This window comes from Protopterus annectens, chromosome 8.part0 (assembly GCF_019279795.1).
Source record: "Protopterus annectens isolate FY-2018-M chromosome 8.part0, PAN1.0, whole genome shotgun sequence".
Taxonomy (NCBI): Eukaryota; Metazoa; Chordata; order Ceratodontiformes; family Protopteridae; genus Protopterus; species Protopterus annectens.
The window spans coordinates 219,745,853-219,765,005 of record NC_056741.1 but is presented as its reverse complement, the minus strand read 5'-3'; positions in this window follow the sequence as shown (position 1 = coordinate 219,765,005).

The following is a 19,153-nucleotide window of genomic DNA, read 5'->3' as shown; positions in this document are numbered from 1 at the left end:
TTTCCAGGACAAAACATACCTACAGCCGTGCATAGTACAGAATTTTACTTATTTGCACAAATAAAAGCTTATTCTAGTAACATTTGAATTGCTTATGCTACTTCACATAACATATAGAAGTTTCATATATAAAATAACTGTTTTATGCAACTATTAAAGAAACTTAGGATATAATATTGGCCTGTAATCTCAGGACATTTGCTATGTCTTGATTATGTTTGCAGGACACAACTGCCTAAAGAGGGACTGCCCTCGCAAAGTGGGATAGGTGTTAACCCTAAAGTCCCACCTTGGCCATTTGAAAGGTGGCAAACCTATAATAGGTATGCGGTAGCATGACTCGGCCGATGGATGTGGCTCCCAAAACCCAATTACTTGTCTGTATTGAAGAGTCTCGGTTACCATGTATCAGCCAGATGGGAGCAGATTGTATGAGGAACACACAAATAATATGATTAATTCACTGGACAGGCTGCCGATTCCGTACAGTCGAATGCCATGCCGTTGCCTAATGGGCAGCCATTCTCGATACTGTAGTCATGTAGTCCGATGTAATAGGCATCACAAAGTAATATTGTGGTCCTCACTCCCACCCAGGGGTGTGAGTGTCAGATGCAAGCACCAATGTCGGTGCATTTGCAAGTACGGGAGTGAGCAGGTGTAAGCATGTTTGGCTACCAGTATGCGAGTATTGCACTGGTAAAGCAATGTAGAGGCTAACTGAGTGTAAGAAGCTGTAACCAGAGGTCAGCAGTGCTTAACACTGTGCAAACCCACGCACACCTGCTCCCAACTGCTTTAATGTGCCTTACTCCCTCCGTATCCAATGGCCTTGTTCTGCCCTGCAACCAAATAAACGTCCTCTGCAAGGGTCGGAACCAGGACCCTGCACACACAGCTAATGTGAATTATGAATACGCCATGGCAGATATACAGACAACTGACAGTACCGCAAACATGTCATACAGCTCAGTTATTCAACAGTATAGGAAAGTATCCCTTCATGTAGATGTATATGTGAGTGTTTATGTCCGGCATATAGGTACATACATATATAAAGATATATCAGGAACATATCATGTGTCAACAAAGTATTACAAATGAATGAAACGGGAAACACCAGCGATGCCTGTATTATGTAGTGGTGTTGTTCTATGTGATCTCAAGACTCCCTCAGACAGACATGTGTCATTCATACACGCAAATAGTTGTACATTGACCGTATACATCACTCTGTGCATGTAATGTACATTAGCACAACAGTACCTGTGCAATCATTATGTGTGAACAGTACTCTTGCAAGGTGCTGTGTGCAACATCTTCATCATGATAAAGGTAAATGGGGTAACCATAGAGGGACCGGTAGTGTTGTGTGTACATTGATATTGTCCTCATCACGTGTACCTGGACCATTTAGGAGTGATGTGCATACCAGGATCATGCGCCTGAGGGATAGGAGTGAGGATAACAGGAGTATGTTGTGATGTGTCCAGTGGGCACGTGTGTGAAATGGACAGCTATGTATAGGGCAGATGTTGTCCAAGAGCCGATTGGCCTTATGTTACCGTTGGTGAGGGTCGGATGTAGGGGAAGGAGTGTAGGTATGGCCGTGGAGGATAGGTAGGGTAAGATCACAGAAATGACAGCATATAGGGTTGGTATATGACATATGTGGAGGGATACACCCTGGACGGGGATGGGTGTTCAGCATTCACAAGCCCATGGGAGCAGTGGGACGGAGGCCCCCAACCATGGGCAACCACCAATGCACCTAAACAGCTGCAAAGGAGGCAGTGCTGGGGGCTGTCCAGGAGGGGCAGCATCACCCTGTAAATGTGACACTCTGCCCTTGAGCTTGCGTATCTGGCTTTGGAACCCCTTAGTGAGCCCCCAACGCAACACATCCGGGACCGCACAACAGCAGACATGTACCTGTCTGGTCCTGCTCCCAGGGGGGACATGTTCCACCCTCAGTGGTGGTACCACCAGAAGGTGGTGCAGAGCCAATAGAGGTTGATGTCCAAGGCTGGGCCCCAGATGTGCTAGTGCCCAGTGCCATGGTCAGCTGAAGTGGGACAGGAGGTTCTGCCAGGACCTCCCAACCCATTCAGCCTATGGTGTTGCAGTTTAAACCCACATATGGCTTAGTGATAGACAACAGCATACAGGATTACCTACAACAGTATGCATAGATATCACCATCAACCCAACACAACAGATGGTATGCATTTGCAGAGGGAGCACAACACTTTATTTTATTTTATTTTACATTTGTTGACCGGGCTAGTCTAGCTGGATATATGTCAATTTTCAGTAGAGGCCTGGGGAGAAAAGCTCCAGTATTTATTACAAGGTTTATAAAGAAGTAGCAAAACAAATATTATTGTAAGGTGTATTTTCTTTTTTTTGCGTGAGCAAATACTACATAATACAATGTATAGACTGAAATCATACATAGTAATTACAATGAAATTTAACATAAAGAATTGATAAAAATGCACTGAGGTGTGAAGGGAAAGTTATTAGAGATATAGGGAGAGAAGAAAAGAGAAGAAAGAGAAAGAATTAAGAAAAAAGAAAGAGGAGAGAGGGTTAGTCTGGGTTAGCACAAGAGCATAGCCAGTGTTTATTGAGATACAGTTTTAGATTCCTTTTAAAGAGTGGGAGTGAAGTGAGAGATGTAATCTCAGAGGGTAGTTTATTCCATAATTTTCCAACAGCATTGGAGAACAAGAAATCTCCTGCTAAATGTTAATTTTAGTAGTATGGATCAGAAGTTTGTTTGAAAAGTGCAGGTGTTTCAGGTTATTGTAAGGGGTAATGAGACTGGAAAGTATTGGGGTTTTGCTAGGTTGGTAAAGGGTCTTGTGCACTATTGCAAGCTGTTGGAGTTTGAGGTGGTTGGGAAGCTCAAGCCATCCTAGTTGTTTTAGGTTCAGGCAGTGATGGGTTCTGAAAGTAGATCCTGAAGCAAATCTAGCAATATTATTATAGGATGTTATTAGTTTATTGAGGTTATTTTTAGTGAGTATCTGGCTTTGGAACCCCTTAGTACATGTATATATACTGCATGCCATCTGTACAATGTGTAGTAGACGTGTGACCACAGCTATGAACAGTTGCCCATTATTGGCTTATCACTGGGAACCCCAGACAGTGTCTGTCATACCACTGTTTCATGTGACACATGTCCAGTCAGGGATGCGATGGCAGTAACACATCCCTATCATCATGTACTGTCTGCAGTCTTCACACTATGCTTCTGCTGTGCACAGATGTGTGTTCAGTGTGTAACATAGGAAACAAATGGTTGCACACACTGACCATTTCACAGATGGCCCTACAGTTGGGGGACCCTCACGAACAGAGTACTGTCATTTCTGTATTAAAACATGCAGAATAGCCATTACCACACACATGTTAAACAGGCAGTAGTCTCAATGCAGCATAGCTACACTTACATGCTGTAGTCATGTGTGGCACATCACCCTCCTGTCTTTAGGCTATTTCCCACTGTGTATAATGTTTGAGGTACATCCAGATATCATCTGTGATGCCGTGTCAGAACACCACATCCAGGTACCACTCACAGCGACTGTCATGGCCAAATACCAGCATGTTTTCCCTAGATAGTGTACTGTGTTTATCATACAAATGGCTATGGGAACACCATCACAGCTGTTACACATGCAATCAGCTAGAGGAGGACTGCAATAGGTGCAGAGGCCATCACCTGATCATGTCCATCACTTACAATATACATGCTGTTGCTGAACAGGTGTACACCTTCACATCCACCAGAGAATGTACATGTGCATGACGTTACTACATGTGCCACAAAGGCAACATGTTGCTGTGCTTTAAGAACATATATGTGTGTAGGTGAGTGACATCTGCAAGCGATATAGTAGACATACATTAGGTGTGGCACACATGGCTGTCCATGTGAACAGGTGCCAGTGTCACCACAACCACACTCTCTAATGGACACGCATTGACACTCTTTGCCAGGGCCACAAATACACAACCTACTACTTAATTTGCCACACTGCAGTAATGTACAGGACATATCTGGAGGTTCTATGGGCTAGGGCATGTGAAAGTGTTTGACATCTGTTGGTATGCCAACGAGGGTTATTCTGGGAGTCACTGTGGTTGGGAGCATCATAACCCACATGCAGACACAAGGTGCCAGTACTGACATGCATGTATGCATTGCTTCATGGGTGTATAGTGGTTGGCTGTACTAGATGGCTGTACAAGGCTGGGTGAGGGGTAATCCTTGGCATTGCATCACCTGACAATGGTGTGCAGTGCAGGGGTGTAGTGTCTGTAATGTCCCACACAGATGGGTACTGCATGATCTGCCCTGACATCCTGGTTACCAGTGTGTATTGCCATAGCTTTGCAATGCATGACATGTTTGTGTTTGATAGTCCTTCACATGGACATTGCCTGGGATGTGCATGTCCCACAATACTGTACAGTGACATGTAGAGGTGTACTTGTTTTGGCAGGCACATGTTGTGTACACTGTCTGTTATCCCCCAATATGCCAATACTGGCCTGGTGTGGCAAAACCTGCTTATAGTGAGCAGGTCGACCCTGCACCTGCATTGATAGTATGATACAGGTATTCCCTGGTGTCAGTGGCATTGGTCCATACAGGGCACATGTGTACAGCATTTTATGGCCTCTGTGGATAACATTTGATGGCACCACATATGTTGCAGGCATCCAGTGGAGAACACAGTGAAGTCGCAATGTCTGCTAATATGTGCCTATTGTACCACTGTACAGTGTGCCATGTTCTCTGCAGGCCACTGCATTCACACCATGCCTACTATCTGTCATCAATGTGCATGGTACTAGCAACATAGCTGGATATCCTAGGCAACTGTGTTTGTGCATGGCACATGGGTGCAGGACATATATACCGGGTGCTAGTAGGGTTGAATATGTTGTTCACCAGACCTTTTGCCAGATGTAGGGGTATGGCTTTCCAACACAGTCCCGTGGCTGACTGACAGCTGTACTCCTCATGAGGTGGCTAATGTGTCATAAGACGGACACCATATAGGAAAACTACAAAATTCACTCCCCAACATGTCCAATGGTAAGACACTCACAGCCACCTCTACACAGGCTCTGACAGACAAACACACACTTGTCATGTTCTGTATATGAACCCCTACCTACTGTATCACACTGCAGTAATATGCTTTTAGGGCATGCGCTACGGTGAATACTGGGTGACAGTACACTTACAGGTGTAGACCTAGGTGGTTGACAACAGCAGGATTGACAAAGGTGGTCATATGATTTCTACAGAGAGTGCATACTCTACAAAGCACTGTACTTGTCTCATGCAGGCAGACACACACCTGGCATGTTTGGGATTGGAACATTGATCTAACTACTTTATTACACTACAGCATTATGCAGTTACAGAATGCGTTACCCAGATTACTGGGTTACAGTACTCCTAGAGGTGTATTTCTAGGTGGGTGACATCATCAGCCTTGCCAAAGGTGGGTATAGGAATTGTATGGAATGTGAGCAGTCTAAAAGCATTATTCAGTCCTCAGGCAGACGGGGACAAACACACATACATTTGGCAAGTCTGGGATTAGAACACCGACCTAACTACTTTATTACACTACAGCATTACATAGTTACAGAATGCGCTACACAGATTACTGGGTTACAGTACTCCTAGAGGTGTATTTCTAGGTGGGTGACATCATCAGCCTTGCCAAAGGTGGGTATAGGAATTGTATGGAGTGTGAGCAGTCTAAAAACATTATTCAGTCCTCAGGCAGATGGGGACATACATACATACACACACACACACACACACACACACACACACACACACACACACACTCACACACACACACACTTGGCAAGTCTGGGATTAGAACACCGACTTAATTACTTTATTACACTACAGCTTTACGCAGTTACAGAATGCGCTACCGAGATTACTGAGACACAGCACTCCTAGAGGTGTATTTCTAGGTGGGTGACATCATCAGCCTTGCCAAAGGTGGGTATAGGAATTGTATGGAGTGTGAGCAGTCTAAAAGCATTATTCAGTGCTCAGGCAGATGGAGACAAACACACACACACACACTCCAGTGGTGGGAACGGAACATCTGCCTATCTACAGATCACTATTACAATACTACATAGCTACAAGTCATGCCACACAGACTACACATGTCAAGGCTGTCATTATGACCTTCTAGGAATGCGGACATCAACAGGGATGCTGGCAGTTAGGATGTACATACCTGTGAACCTGTGTGTTTAAAGTAAGAATCCATCCTGACCTGGAGTATGCCCATCTGTGGAATGGATGACTACTATCACTATACAGGGTTACAATGACCATGCCCATACACATAGAGGCACATAACCGACAAAAGATGTCACTGGGCATGCTCACACACTTAGTAGCACAGGGCTTTTCGGAATGCACTATGTGTCCATCTACACAAGGTTATACTGGGCATGCTCATACACTTAGTAGCACAGGGCTGTCTAGGATGCACTCTGATTCTAAACACGGAAGGCCACAGTGGCCATGCTATTACAGTTAGATGTAAAGAACACATTGTAATGGACTCAGGTGTTAGTAGTTGTCATTGTTAGCAGGAACGCTGCTCTACATATATCTGACACCGGTCTTATACACAACATCTGCTGCTGTCCATCACCTTAGATGTGCCATCCTATACCAAGCACAATATCACCACTCACAGTGATGTCTTGCTAGGAGTGGCAACTGCTTGACCAACACAATGAACCTTGCTAGGAGAGGCAACTGCTTGACCAACACAATGAGCCAATGTCCTGCTGTAATTACGAGGTTGTCTAGTGTTTGTCATTCTGGGATGACATGACTGACAGTAGTCGGGCCTTTGACACATATTACATGCATCCATGACTCCAGAGAGTGGGGATAATACCCAAGTCACATTTGCCCATATAGTGCTATTCCAAGGCAAATGTTCTAAACACAGGATAATACCCTGACACCTAGAGGACAACTGCATTGTATGCTTATGCTAACCAGTGCTAGATGTGTAGCATCCATAATCACAGCTGCTCACTGTAGATCCAACAATTGGGAGTACTGACATCTGTGCAGTGAGGAACACCTGGCTGAAGGCTCTGTAGTGCACAGTAGCACTACCACCATATACCTCAGAACCAGACATGTGGGCCATAACACAGGTATGGACCATTCCAGGTGGTGGTGTCCCTACATACATAGAGGCCACTCACATGTATTGACAGGTACTCCCACAAAAGGCATCACAGATGAGTCAGGTGCAGGACACAGTGTCAAATGCTGCATTCATTTGCTGTAAATCTCAGACACCACCATGCTCTCGGACCACAAACACACATCCATACATGTTGTAGGACATATAATAGTACACCACCATGTGACCCTTGACCAGTGGATTGTACCAAGCTCTACATCAACTGTAGAGAGTACCCATGTACTGACACGGTTGCATCATGTGTTATGCAATGCAATGATACCACTGTCTATAACCAGGTCAGCTGTACACATACCAAGTGCCCTCAGTTATTTACAGCATTAGCAGATGACTGTTGCTGTACACCAGTAAACACCCTCATGTTTGGATATGACATACATGTACCTACCCTGGATATGTACATGCCACACACACAGAACATACATGTAAATAGCATAGCTGTTGTTGTCCTTTGTGCAGACAGGTGACTACAGCCATTACACACATGCACATAGAATGTAGGTCCATGGCTGCTGAATGCTAACAGTACATAAGGTGTGATATCAATGTTGACAGAGGTAACATTCCCTCTGTACCTGTCACCCATTACACTTACCATATCATACAACAGTCCATGTGTCATGTATGTCATTACACATGTCCACCAATTGCAATGCCTACAAACATGCCCAAATGACAGGAGTGTAGAACTTACACACATGTACATGTAGTGTTGTGCATTCAGATACCATGCGTGTGCAGTTGCTGATGTATGCAGGTGACGTGTATCTTAGTACATCATGCAGTTGCAATGCAGCCTCAACATTGCCAACTGTATATGGTGATATGCTAAATGCATGGAAAGATGTACCTCAGATATGGACAGATGTGTGGAAATAACTAAGTGGTGGGGCATCTTTGCAGATGGATGTTTGCTGAGGACAGCTCACAGGTGTGTCACACGTGGTCCTACAATAACCTGTGTAACCAGTAAGCAATGGTTTCGTTAATTGAAGGGCATAATACACAACACAGACAGTGGTCAGGGTGATACTGAAGGTAAATCACTTGACACTTGTAACAGTTAAGACCTCCCATGTGCATATATCAGCACTGTTGCCAAAGGAAGCATCAGTAGACTTTGTAACTTGTGCAATACTGCTGTAAGTCTGTCATACATATCATGAGCTAGGCAGGTGTTTGATTCACAGTACTGGCATGTGTGGTTGCATGTGTGTCCATATGTGACACATATGGTGGGGAATACATCTCAATTGTTACTCATTCTCCTGTACACTAGTGTAGACATCTGTACAGACTGCAATGTAGAAAGCAGGACATAGGCAGGGGCGTGCATCTCACACATGTGAGGTATCTGTATGTGCATGACATAGGTGTATTCAATACTGAATGCCACAGTGTGTGTGTGTGTGTGTGTGTGTGTGTGTGTGTGTGTGTGTGTGTGTGTGTGTGTGTGTGTGTATGGCTGTCTGGTCCCTGGAATGAGGATGTATGTTACCATACTGAACTGATAAGACTCCTCCCCCCATCCAGATGATGCAATCTGCTATCCATGTTGATGTTCCCGATCTTAGGCCATACTGACTACCTGTACATGTATATTCTCTGTGGCGCGTCATGTAGGTGCACAGTACTGTAATGATGATTTGCACATAGGTAGGGGTCCTCACCTCAACAGTAGCAACTGTGTGAGTGTGTGTTACTGTATTGGTGAATCCGTGTGTGTGTGGGTGTGTTACTGTGTCATTGAATATATGGGTGTCAATTCCTGAGTGTGTGGGTGCAGTTGTGTGTTGGCATCCTGTCATGGGAACGTGTATTGCTGCTTCCCAATGAGGCATCACACTTCCCACTGGCCTCTACCCTTGTAATCAGCTAGACTGCTCTCTTACCTCACCACTCCATGTAACTGTACCTGTGATGTCACCCAGAATGGATGTCACGTCTGTAGCCACAGTAGCTTAATACACAGCTTTCATGCTCTTGGATCAGTAGACGTGTTTGGAACGTGGGACATTCTCACTGTGATGTGGCAGCTACAAGATGCATGCTGGTATATTCATACATGCCTGTGAGTAGCCAACATTGACATATGGGACACTAACTGCAAACACTGACATCCACCGGCACGTGCAATTAGACCTGAAGGAGGAAAGCAGAACATCATGACCAACATGCAGTTACTGTTGTTACACAAGACACATACTGTTAACAGTATGAAATGCATTGTACACCTGTAGTACATGGTATGTCTGCTGCCTGTCAATAGTACTCAACAATTGTAAGCTACACTTATCTTCCTAGTCTGTTCACCCTGTGCATCAGACCATATGAACATGTCCCTGCACCAATGGTGTGGATGTCAGGGATGCGGCACAGGCAACATCATATGCACAGGGTGATAATGTTTGCCAGAGGCCTAGGCTGCAACACTGGATGACATCATGTGTGTGGGTTAGGGCCTTTGATCTAATTGGGCATGTGTGGATGTTATGCATGTGTGTGTTGTGGTGCCCTACATATGTTTCCAGTGTGTGTGTGTATGTATGCACACAGTTCTGGCATGTTTCTGGCCTACACAGGGGTATTATTGACAGCTGCGGACTGTACAGGCCAGGTTTTACAGTTCACAGTGTTAGGCCATGGACATGTGACCTGTGCTTGCCATGGGTTGCACGGGCACTACCAGGCAGAGATGCAGATTGGGTACTCTTTGATGACACTTGTCCACTGGAACTGTGTCCCTGTTGGGACTGTGCACTTGGCCTGTGTGACATGGTGTAGACAGCACAGCACCAGCTGCACTGCTCCTGCTACTGCCACTATGGGAATGGACATGTGAGGTAACTCGTTCACGTAGACCTAAAACAGGTGATGTAGCAGGCCTACGTCCACATGCCCAACGCCTCACTCCTACCAGATGTTCCAACACAGACAGCTCATGCTCGCGGATTGTCATGCCATGGTCAAGGACTCCAACCATGTCACCCAATCGTCTATCCAAAGCTTCAGAAATCTGCTCTTGAGCATTTACTATTGCCTGGATGTTGTTGTTTAAAAATGGACAGAAGCCCTCTGAAGCCTCTGATCTTCTCTGCTGTGCCATTCAGCACGTGCCTGTGCCTCCATTACAGCCTGAAACATGCATCTGGTGACACCAGCTGCTGTGCTCTGTCTTGCAGGGGCATGTTGGCCAGAGGTCCTCCTACAAGCAGCACTGGCCACGTGCCTGTGTGGGGCATCATCAGTCAGTTGGCTGACACCATGGTGTGCAGGCACACCTTCCATAGCCCCCACACTTTCCTTTTCCAAGCTACCACACACCAACTGTCCTTCCTCTATGGCCACTGGTGATGGGGTATGTGTAGGTATGGGATCTGTGTGCAGGGATGAGGGGGATATAAGAGGAATGGCAACCAATGGCACAGATTCAATCCCTGACAAACCTGCCTGTGCCTCAATCATATGTTCATCATCACTACTAGAGTCTGTGGGGACACTAACATTAGATGGACCACAGGAGGGCAACACATCTACATCACCTATGAAGGGCAGACAAGAACTGTACATTACAATCTATACAATAGACACACGCACACACACGCACACACACACACACACACACACACACACACACACACACGCACACACACGCACACACACACACACACACACACACGCAGACATACACACACACAGACACACACACAGACACACAGACACACACACAGACACACATGCTATGGTATCCAACATGCATGTGATATGACAGAAGGCATGCAACATGCATGTGATATGGCAGACAGCATGCAGCACAGACAATAATAGTGGTAGTTATCATACATCCCTGGGTTGCACACAACAGCATGCATGTGTCATAGCAGAAGGCATGCAAATTACACAATCATAGTAGTAATTAGTATACATCCCTGTGTTACACCATGTAGACCAGCACAGGTTAACAGTACACCTGCCTGATGTGTGACATATGACCTTGACAATCGCATGTAGTATGACATGTGATCTGCTGATGTGTGCAATGACATGCATACATGTTTAACACAATGGTGTCCTGTCAAATATACAGTGGGGTAATGGTGTCCCAATGCAGTGTTGTCTGTCTGCCCTACAGATATACTGCACATTTAGCTGATGTGCATGGCCATTGCAGGGAATCATGAGCCGTCTCTATTGCTATACAATGTGAGTTACAGGCACAGTTCATAGCCATGACTGTGTTCAGATACAATACATATATACTGTGGAATGTGACCCACATCACTGAGGTGTATACACACCAAACCATGATGTGGAATGTGTGACACAGATCACTGAAGGGTATACAGATGACACCCTTGCACATCTGCAACCATATTGCTGCTGCCTGGCAACTATGGCCAGACATGGCAAACTCGTCGGTACACCATGTCCCACATGACATCTGTGTACCACACACACACACACACACACACACACACACACACACACACACACACACACACACACACACACACACACGAGGAGCAAGGATGACATTGATGTCCAACACCAGCAAGGGGAATGTACTGTATTTGTGGGCTGATGTGGATACTGTACAGGTGACTGCTGTCATGTCATGACACACTCAAGATGTTCAACACATCTTATGTGGTGGATTGATGTCACACCTACACAAGATGTGCACAGGCCTGTAGGATGTCTAGTGTTCCACATCTGCAATATAACCATTACACAAAGACCATAGTTGGACCATGTGTAGCCATTGTACGACAGGGTGTACACACAAGCACATCATGTCTACTGTGTGTGTTGCTTCATGTCTCTGGCCATCCTCCATGACCATGTGTGTACATGTATTGGCCAAATTATTGTGACGGGCATCTATTTTACATGTCTGTGTTGTCCCATATGACATACATCCATAGATGTCATATGCTCCACTGATGACAGGGTTATGCAGACAAAGGGTGGTATGTTTGTTATGTGGGATATGTTTTTCAGGATAGTTAGGCAGTGTTGCAGCCAGGCCACTAGATGTCATGGACATGTCAAGATAGCACATCATATTGTGTGACATTCATAGCAGGGCTATGATCCACACCAGTGAATCCTGTGGGCTGGCCATACTCCAGCTCACTGTGTAGTACTGTTTTTATTCCCCACATGTGTAGTTCTGATCTGTAGTGCATGTCTCTACAGTGAACAGCACCTTCACAATTGTATGCACAGCTGTCCACACATCTGGCAGTGACAGTTTGTGAGGATTCATGTTAGTGATTCACATAGTTTGCAAGTGATGCACATGGGTAGCCATTGTGATGCATTGCAGGTCTGACCTGTATATTGTGACAGGGCCCTACATTATGTGTACATGTGGTAAATGGCCACATGACAGATAGACCTGTGCATTAAGATGCCTGATAAATAATAACAGTCTCACCTGCAATGGGCTGCTGTGGCAGCAGAACGCCAGAGGTACCTAAATAAGAGTAACACAGCAGTATGAGCATTATCCATGCCTGCATGATAGCTACATGGTGCAATGTGCATGTTAACACATAAACCAGTACATTAGACTATACTATGGTGTATGCACATGTGTGCATACACAGAGTAGCATACTATAGTATTCGGCATGTGTGTATGCATGCCTTGCATATGATGTTACATTACGTATTGTACAGTGACACATGCAACTATATGGAATATAGTTGTTATAGGTGCAGTAGTGACTTACCAAGCAACTCCAGGCTTGGTGGTTGAGAGACACCCACCTCCACAATATCAGCTAAGGCTTGTGGGTGTTGTTCTGCAGGTGTCCCCAGGTTGGCCAGTTGCTCCTCAGTATGTGTGAGTGGGGGCTGGGTTGGTGGTCCACCACCTGTTGCACCTTGTTCCCTGACAATTGCATTCACACTCTGTTTTGCCCATCTAATGAGGTATGTACAGTGTCTGCGCACCTGCTGGTATGTGCGGTTGTGGCCGCCCACATCATTAACCCTCCTGCGAAGTTCCATCCACAGGGCATCCCACTGCTGTGCATCCTGTGGCACATGGCTGAACAGGATATCATGATTGTCATGTAGGTATGGGATGAGGGACTCATCCTCCAAGCGGGTATAAGGGGGTACCCTTCCACGCGGCATACCTGGAAGACATAATGATGGAGACAGGTCACAGTAACTCACAGAGCATACAGAGCTACAGCTGAACATACATGTGTATCGCATTTATTATGATTAAATAGTTGTCTTTGCAAATCTACATGACACTGACAACACTGACATGTTTGTGTCACACACATGTGACACTCAATGGTGAGTGGATATTATCACCATATATGTGTGTGTGTCACCTGATTACATTGCTCATACTCCATGTGGATGCTGTCTCAATGTGGGCATGTCTGTTTGCCTGTACTAGTGTTCCTACCTATCAGCACATGGTTGGATGTGTCCACATTAATGCAGTCGACCTTGATGCTGTGTATATGTCACATATAAAGACTTACACTGCCTTAATGGACATGACCTGTGACCCTGCAGACTTGCTCAAGGTTTTACATGTATGTGTTCTGCCATATACATCTACACGGCACTGTACAGCAATTCAACATCCTGCCATGTATCACCTGTGTTGCACATGGGACACTGGCTAGCCAGATGGTATTTGCAGGGATGGTATCAACTATAGCATGTACAGTCAAAGTCAACTAGTAGGCTATATACTCTGGGCCATGTATGAATCTAGGATGAAATGTTACCTAGCTGTAGCCACCAGGTGGGTTTCTGGGGCCAGGTGGAGCAGTGCCACATAACTGATCCACAGGGTTAATGATACATTTACCATGCGGTCATTACACCATGTCTGAGAGGAGCACGATGTACAGCTTTGCTGGACAGGAATGCATAGTATGGCAGGACTATGTAAAGTGTATGGGACAAGTATCTGTCCAGCATGTGGTGATCTTAGTACTAGGAAGGTGGATGTCCATGAAGTATGTGTTTGAGATCAGGATGTGTACGTGTAGCATGTCCAACATCACTGGGTTGGACATGGATTTATTCATGGTATGCATCATGCTACATAGTGGAGATGGGGAATGAGAAGGCTGGTGCAGGCCATCTGAACATGGCCAATACCCCTTAAAGGAAATATGTGATCTGATATGGGTCACTTGAGTGTTGTGTATGACTGGACAATGATCTCTATATTCATGGATGGCACCCTGTCATGATTAGGGTTGCTACATATGACTACCTGACAGGTGTGGTGATGTAACTTTCACAGGAAAGACAACTTCCCAGCTGCATACCTTACACACAGTGTCCATTATTTTGACCGTTGCCTAGGTGGTAGTTCATGGGTACAGGGTTATTAACATAGGGGTGACAATGCAATATGTAGCTGTCAGATTGTGGCCATATGTCACACACACCTCACCCACAAAGCCCCTTCTGTATGTTGTCCACAACACTCTGAGTCAGCTATTGCTCCTAGGTCATAGTCATTCACATACTTCATTAGGCAGATGCCTTCTGTTTGTCTGTGTGGTATGGACTACAATGAGAGGGAGTACAATTAATTAACCCTGTCTTACTGTAGCTGACACTGGTGTGATGTGCATGTATTATTCAGACACCTTCTATAGTGTTGGTTCTGCCAGCAGTCCCATTGCAAAACACTCCTGTGACATAGGAATGTACATCTAGTATACTGAGTGTAGGTGGAACGCAGTATGGGTGATGATTTCCTATGACCTGGCAAGGTTATGATATGCAGTGTGAAATCAACCTTACTGTCATCTACATCTGTACTGCTTGCATCAAATAATTTGATCAAGGTTCATGGCCTTTCAGACCAGACTCAGCAGGGTAGTAGTGCAGTACTTCCCATTATCAGTGGTGTCTCCCCCTTTGTGGGTTGTGATACCTATTGGAGTGCACCATACAGTGTGTACACAGCCTGACATGAAGCTATGTTTTACATGATGTGTATGTGGAGAGCAACTTGTTTTACCATATGTGTATGATACATCCTGGGATGTGGACAGGTCCCATGCAGCCTGATTGCAGCTTGTACCTGCATAGTTGTTGGTACAGGGGCTCTGTGGTGTACATGGATATATGATTGTGTACCTGTTGGGGGGGACAATGTGTTTATGTTATCCAAGACCCTGTCTGGATTGCTTATTCATGCTCAGCACTTGTTCAGAACTTGTAAGCACTACATAAGCTACTAATTACTATAGCACTCAATCTTCCTCATTACCTAGAGGTAAACAGGTTTTGTACATACTTTTCTGTCTTGCTTAGAGTAAAATAGCTCTTGTACTCACTTTCTTCACTTATCTAGGGGAAATTAATTTTACATTCAGGCATGTCCAAGGGTCAGCTGTTAGTGTTCTCTCCTGTCTATCTGATGAATCTGGACATCTTGAGGCAATGTAGACATTGCCTCATGTATACAGACAACCCTCTCCACCTACCACCCAACACTACAACCTGTGAGAGATGCACTTATCTAGCCAAACTGGAGGTAAAGCTCTCTCCAACCAAGACTGACCCTGACAGTCATGTGGAGAAGCTAAACATTCACATCACACCACACTCATCACATAGTCTCATTGAATCTACCCACCATTAACTGGGAAAACTACTCATGTACCAACTCATTAGCTCAATGCTTTCTGGAATTTATAAACACCAATGCCCTGGATCAACTTATCAACACACCCACCAGGGGAAACAATATCCTAGACTTAGGCATTACCAACATGAGTGACTGGTGTTCCACAACTGTTTGTTGCTCCTATCTGACCATAAGATGAACATCCTTGATATCCACACCCTGCCCCCACCCCCCCATTAAGGGAACCACAGTATAATATATCTACAGAGCCAACTTCATGCTTCTTAAGACAGACATGGTGAACTTCATGACACCCATGCAGATGGACAATACAGTTACAACTGTTGAATCCTACACAAATGCACTCTATAAGCACTTACACGAGTGCATGGATTGTGCTATCCCAAACAGAACCAAAACGCTATACTCCTAATTAAGGAAGCCAATCAGGTGGTCCCCTGCCATAAACAAACTGTACAACAGAAATAAGACACTGTTGCAAAAGAGAGTGCAATCCCATGCATGGAGGAGCTCCCTGGTCAGCCTTAGTAAGAAGGTGAGATCCCTTATAAGATCCTCCAAAGCTAGCTATGGAAACAAAACTGCCACTAATTCCAATGAAAACCACAATGCATTCTATAGCTATGTCAAATATCTCGATATCAACACCCACATCTGCTCTGAGTTACATCACAAAGGCATGAACATTACATAACCAACTGATATTGCCAACATCCTGGCAGATATGTTCAGTGCTACCTGCCCCCCTCTCACCCCCTAAAGGGCCCATAACTATACAGGAAGAGTACAGAGTCCCTGTAATCACAACTACACAGGTAAAAGCTGCACACTCTAAAGCCAATATCACAATATCCATGGGACTGGACAACATCCCAGGCTGCGTTTTACACGAACTTCAGAACATACCGGCTCCCCACCTACACACCATGTTCAATAATAGCCTTGCATCAGGCTTTGTTCCCCCTGAATGGTGCACAGCAACAGTTATCCCACTCCACAAAGGTGGCACCACAATGGACCACAGGACCTATTGCCCTATAGACCTGACTAGCCTGGTCTGCAAGGCTATGGAGCATATCATCATGGATCTCAGTCACAGATACATTGGGTACCTCCATACCTTTGACCCCTCCTAGTTTGGCTTTGTTAAGAGCAGACCATGCATCCTAAACCTGGTGGACTTCTTAGAGACAGTTACCAAGGCATTAGATGAGGGTAAGGAGGTCCACACAGCCTACCTTGATCTCTCAAAGACTTTCAACACCATTCCCCATTCTGGTACTCTCGACATACCCATCCACCTGAACATTAACCCCTACATCATGTGACGGTTTGCAAAGTGTCTCATGGACAGAACCCACACAGTGGGAGTTGCATACCCTAGGTCTGACTGTATACCTGTTACAAGTGGCGTCCCCCAGGGCTCAGTCCTAGGACCCCTCATGTTTGGTATATACTTCTCTGATGTACAGGCAAGCGCAGGAGCACTTTGGTTGAAAAGGTTTGCAGATGACTGCAGACTAGGGGCCATAATTGTTTTCCCAGCTGATACAGACACCCACCGGAAGGGTCGCACTGAGATGGATACCTGGTGTCAATATCATGGCCTCAAGCTGAATGCCAAAAGGTGCATAGTCATCCCCTTTGGATATAACTAATTACAGGCAGACTACCAAATAGGTGCTAGTCCCCTACATACAGAAAAGGTAATAAGGGCTCTGGGAACCCCAGTAGATAGCAATCTCTCCTTCAATACCCATAATGACAAGGTCATTAGAATATCCTTCTACGTGGCCCCCCCTAATCTCTAATGGGTTTGCATCCAGAACAAAGGAGGCCATTGTGCCTCTCTACTCATGACTTATTAGACCCATTAAAGGATACAACACCCCATTTGGGATGTACCTTACAAGACAACTGCAACAACTTGGAAGACCACGACAGTACCACACCAAGAGGATTACTGACCTCAAACAGATGACCTATGCAGCCCAACCTAAGAAACTCCAGCTGTACTCGGTTGCATACTGCATACTCACAGGTGATCTCTGCTTGACATACAAGGCCCATGTCCAACCCAGTATTGCTGGATATGCTCCACCTAAACAGAAGCCCCTGAGTGCCACATGCTCTAGGGATATACACCTAACAACAACTATGACTAGGACGTGCTGAACAGATAGATTCCTGACCCGGAGACTCCCCATGCTTTGGAATATGATTCCAATGTACATCAGGCAGGGCCCCTCACTAGCACTCTTCAAGGGAAACCTTGACAGGTGGATGGGAGACAGACATGTACCCCGGGGATCACTGCAGTGGCTCTCCTGGACAGAGGCACAGGGAACTAATGGCTCTGCCATTCAGAGGCACAGGGAACTAACCTAAGGGGGTGGTGGAAGCCAACACACTCTAGCTAGGCTTATAAATACCCTTGGGCAGACAGCCTAGTACATACCTTTGCACTTATTACATGTCTTATGTGCATGGATAGTTAACTAGCTCTTCCATTTTACTTTGCTATCATGCTGATAAACTGTCAGGTGACTACAAGTCATATGTATCCTGTTATTGTGTATTGTAAATGCCAATAGACATAACTAATGTTTGCCTAACAGAACAGTAATGCTATGTAACTTGTAATACATATCTGCCTACAATACTGTACATTACACAGTTATTGGCACAATATCCCACAATGCAAATCATAATTGCACAGTGGGCCAACCTTCAACATGTTATTCTCAGTAATACACCCATACATATGCCTATTGTTACAATATATCAACATATACTATCCCCTGTTATAGCACATACTTGTTGGACCAGCCCAGACAATGACAGTGGCTGGTGAGGAATATTTGGGTTCAAAGCCCTTATATAGCATCCCTTGTGGTGTATGCAGTGTTTGCCTTGTGACCTACAGCAGAACACACATAAATACTAGAAGCGTTACTATGCTCAACAATACATCACTGCAATATAACTGTTTCCACTATATGGATTGCGTACACTTTATATATTACAGAACAGGTACTACATACACAGACATACTGAGTGTTCTACATACCTTATTAGTAACCCGAGGTGTCGTTGACTGTTAATTCAATCCTTTTCAGTTTGTGTTTCAATCTTCTTTGCAACATTCTGCTGGTATATACAGATGATTTGAATGTGTGATAAGGCATCCTTTTATAGTTAAATAT